At 25.0% G+C, this 4,703-nt stretch overlaps 1 long non-coding RNA gene across 2 annotated transcripts; it reads right to left on the bottom strand.

Moving 5' to 3' along the window:
* Positions 1-562: 562 nt before the first annotated feature.
* LOC132923193 (uncharacterized) lies at positions 563-2,059 on the bottom strand. Of its 2 annotated transcripts, none has more exons than XR_009661123.1 (3): positions 2,030-2,059; positions 1,776-1,832; positions 563-768 (listed from the first exon to the last, which is right to left on the bottom strand). It is a non-coding gene; the product is annotated as an uncharacterized LOC132923193 (long non-coding RNA). The 2 variants fall into 2 exon arrangements; XR_009661122.1 differs by having other exon boundaries at positions 2,036-2,059.
* Positions 2,060-4,703: the final 2,644 nt, after the last annotated feature.

Below are 4,703 nucleotides of genomic sequence, written 5' to 3'. Positions count from 1 at the left end.
TATACAAAGAATAAAATGTACTCTTATCACAAACTGGCATGATCCATGTATTAACCTATTAAAGATTGCACCAAAAATGAAAATAATAAATAACGAAAATACTGGCTAATGCATAATAAAAATTATTTTGTGTTATCTGTGAGTGGTGGAATATACAAAAAAAAAAAAAAATGCTCAGTCTGTTAAAATATGCTTGGTTGAGGGTTGACTTATTAGTTAGTCGAAAACAATTAAGAATGGGTGTATTAATTAATGACTGTGTGTATGCTATAAATTATTTCAATTATCAATGTATTACTTATTTCATGCGTCATTGCCAGTGTATGGCAAATGATGCATATACACTATTATACACGGTGTTATAACGTTTCTATAAAAATACGTATAATATCATATTATTATTTGTACCAGAATATTTGTGGTCATGTTGATAAATTACACATATTTTTTAATATTAATAAATTTAGTTTATTTTATATTATAAACGTAATATATTTGAATGAGTATAATTATTAAATAGTTTACACTTAGAGCATATTATATAGTATGCTAAATACTCACTATTCAATAGAAATGATTTCGTCGGTTTTTTTTATTATTATTTATGTTAAAATATAATGAAAGGTAATTAATTTAATAATATGCAGTACAACTAATTAGGATCTTTTGATGATTTTGATACGACGGTGGTGGTATGCTGATTTGAATCTAATTCAAGAGAATTACAATATTGTTTGCACCATGTTGTTGGTATCCAGTATTTTTTTTCTACAAAATATAATAAAAAACAAGATTACACTTTATTCGGTTGTTGGTTTTTTTTAATAATAAATAAAATAAAATACGGTCGTGAATGGTCCACACAAAACACATAATAATAATTGAAATTAAAACCAAGAACTATAGAAACATTTTTAGCTTAAAGAAGATTCATTTTATTCTCTGCTTAGCGCATAGGCTTATTGGCTATTAGGTATAGGATAATATAGTGGGCCCTCTATAATAATTTGTTGTATTACAAAATTGTAATCCTATTCATGAATACAATGCTGTTATAAGGATTATTAACCATTTTATTTGTTATATTATAAATCACACAAATTGAAATATTAATTTCAGCTTTTTTAACTTTCTTGCATATTTTAAGAATATTGACATTCAGTACTTTTCTATTAAATTACAAGGCGTTTAATTTTTCACCAGCAATGGTCCAACTCAAATTATCAAGAATTCGAACTTAATTTATTTACTAAGTTACTCAATTGGCCGGTTATATTATCAAAAATGTATTACTAATTATATGATGTGTTATAAAATAACTATCAATGTATAAGCATAATTATATAAGGATCGATAGAATGATCCATTATAATTATTGTACATTAATGCGCCAATGTGCAAAGTTGATGCCAACTTATAGGATATTCTATATGGTGATCTGGAAAACTTTATTGAAGTAACCCCGCAGGCAGTAATGTATAGGTACAACGAGATTTTGATATTTATTAATATGATATTGTAATTTTCAAATCTTGAAATGTTTATTCATATTGGTTATTAAATTACCATAATTAAATTGTTGTTATAAACTAAGGTTATTGAATATGAATATATGATACTATTGATCATTATATTATGACCTATAAATAAATTGTAAATTGATATTATATTAAAGTTACGATTCATATAGGAAAATATTATACCATTTTTTTATTATTTAACTGAAAACAATTAAATAGGTATTATAATTAATTATTTTTTACAAGAATACATACGATTCATTTCATTTTTAATAAGTCTGTCGTGATATTTAAAGTATTCTACTGCTTCCGCTAAAACAAAAAATTGAACAACTTAAAATATTTATACGCTTTTATTAGTGAAACCATAATTCTAAAACATATTCAATCTTTTTTTTATTATTATTATAATTAACTGTTAACTTTTTAAGGGGAAATAATAATATTACGCTCTGGTTTAGGTGCAAATTAAAAAATTTGTTCAAAAGAAGAAAATATAACACACTAACACTCACGCGCGATTTGCCTCCCATCCAAACGCTAAAAACACACTAACACTATCTCATATAACAGTCCAACTCATCTAAGCAAAGACCGGCACGCAGACCACCTCATCTGGATGAGTTTACATACCTATTTGTTATCAATAATATGCAACATACCAGTGGTTTCCAACCTTTCTGGGACCACGGCTCCTTTTGATTTCGATATAAAATATACGGCTTCCATACAAACATTTATTTTAAAATAATCAAATTTACATTATTTAATCTAACTTTATTTAATGATGAAATAAACATGAAATTATTAATAATAGGAAACATTTTTGAACGATAATAATAATTTAAATATTTAGTGAGACGGCTGTGTTTGTTTTTGTTGCATAATAATATTATAAAATCATGGTGTACATTTTTAAAGTGGTGATTCTGATTTCCTGATTTCTAAATTTTGGAATTGAACAATAATATTAAATGTACAATAAAGGCTACATTGTGCGGTTACTTATAAGCTTGAAAACTAATTTACCTATTGTTTATAAACTTAACTACATAATGCTGTATTTATTGTAGAAATGGAAATAATGAGGATAGCTAATTAATAGTTAATTACATTTTGATTTTAGATTTAAGATGATGGGCTATAAAGTTGTACAAAAATATTGACTGTTCATTTATGAATTATATTACAACCAGTATAATATTATGATCACAGCTCGAAATTAGGTCTTGTAATTTTCTTTTTTTTTAATATGAAAATATAAATGTATTCACAAATCATTATATTTTATAAATAAATAAACAAATAGAAAAAAAGTTATAATATAAACTTAAAATCTCAATTAATTTGCATATAGTTCTCGCGCTATGTACAACAGGATTTTGAGACTTTGTGGATTTTTGTAACAGTCACTGTCAACTGAAAGTGGTACATAAATGTTAATTAATAGTAAATTATAGTAAATTATTTCAAGTATTTTATTTTTTTGTATAGGTTTTGTGAATATTTTTAGGATACACCTTTGAACAATTTAATGTTATCTCATCGTGTAAAATATACCTATTTTTCAGCTTATTTTTCCTTACGAAGTGTCCTCAACCAATTTTTATTAGTTTATTTTCATTGTAAAAAGTGTTGGCATGGTGCAAATGAAACAACAGACAGTACCAAAGTCAAAGTGTTCGTTTACCTAATCTAAACGTTCAAAATCTAATGTCCATCTCCGTACTAATTAAAATAAAAAAACCAACGTTGAACACCGAAGTATCATCACTGGAAATTCTACCCCTATGAATAAGTCACTGAATAATAATTGTATCCTTTATCCTTATTATACGACAACTTATATATAGTTTGTTAATCTTGTAAATAAAATTAATAATGTTTTTAATTTCAAGAAAATTGATATAAATACATTTTATAAAAAAATTACTTGTAAATTTTTTGGTATCCTCAAGGTAATCTATATTAACATAACATGTCGGATGATAAATTATGTGCTGCTAGGAACTATAATTTGTTTTAAAGTCTTATTCTAATATAATATATAAAAGCATTGTTTTAGCGGAAAAGTTTTTATAAGTTATATTTTTGTATTTACTTGGTTATTACCTTCAAAAGTTTTATAATTATCAGCATTTTTTGCCCTTTTTACTACAAAATAAAATATTAAGTGTTATTATAATATTTTATTTATTTATAATTTTTGATTTATGTTTAAATTAATTTGATTCTAGGATTTAAAGTACTTATTTTTACTAAACTAAAGTATAGAATATACAAGAAAAAAATTATACTAATTAATAAAATTAGTAGGTGTAATCATTGATTATAAATACTAGTATTTATGACATTTTATTACCATTGTTTATAAGAATCGACACTATTTATATATAATTATACTGTTAGAGACTCAGTCTGTCGAGTGAACTCTGGCATTGAGTAGTTCACTGAAGTTAATTTTCTTAATTTTAATGAAAACACATTTTAAACGGAGATGGTCTGTTTCAGCAGTCAGCCTACATCACTAAGTATATTCACGATATTTATTTTTATATAACTATTAAAGTAATTTATTTTCCGATTACATATCATTGTAAAATTAATATATTTATTGCTCTGCTCGAAATTGTGGTGTTCTACGTAAAAAAGATTAACGTTTTATTCTATTATACAAGAATCAGTATAACTTTTAGTTTGTGGTGCTTCAGAAGGAAGATTTGCCCAAGTTGATAGTGGAAATTTACACTTAATAATAATATAATTATATAATATTGATTGTCTGAAAATTCTGATTAAAATGGTAAATAATTAAATCCGGATATTAAATCTTCAATATCGAAAAAAGCATCTTCGACTTTGTTCGACGGTAGAACTGGTAATCTAAAGAACATTGTTTTCCGTTTGGATATATATTGGAAGACTGCGATTATTATCAAACTTTTTTAGATCCGAAAATAATTTATCATCCGATATCATGTTTAATCCAAGTAAAATATACAGGCTTTTATGGTACTATTGTTAAATACGTTTATAAAAGTTTGGCAAGCGGCAATTTCAAAATCTAGACAAATCGATATTAAATGTTTGTCGAATTTCATTCATACATAATTCACGAATAAAATTCCACGTTACTAGATTGTAATCAAATGATTTGGAAGTCATGAATGCAATAATTTAAGG

This window comes from Rhopalosiphum padi, chromosome 2 (assembly GCF_020882245.1).
Source record: "Rhopalosiphum padi isolate XX-2018 chromosome 2, ASM2088224v1, whole genome shotgun sequence".
Lineage (NCBI taxonomy): Eukaryota > Metazoa > Arthropoda > Insecta > Hemiptera > Aphididae > Rhopalosiphum > Rhopalosiphum padi.
The sequence above is the reverse complement of the archived record's forward strand: the minus strand, read 5'-3'. Positions and strand labels throughout refer to the sequence as shown.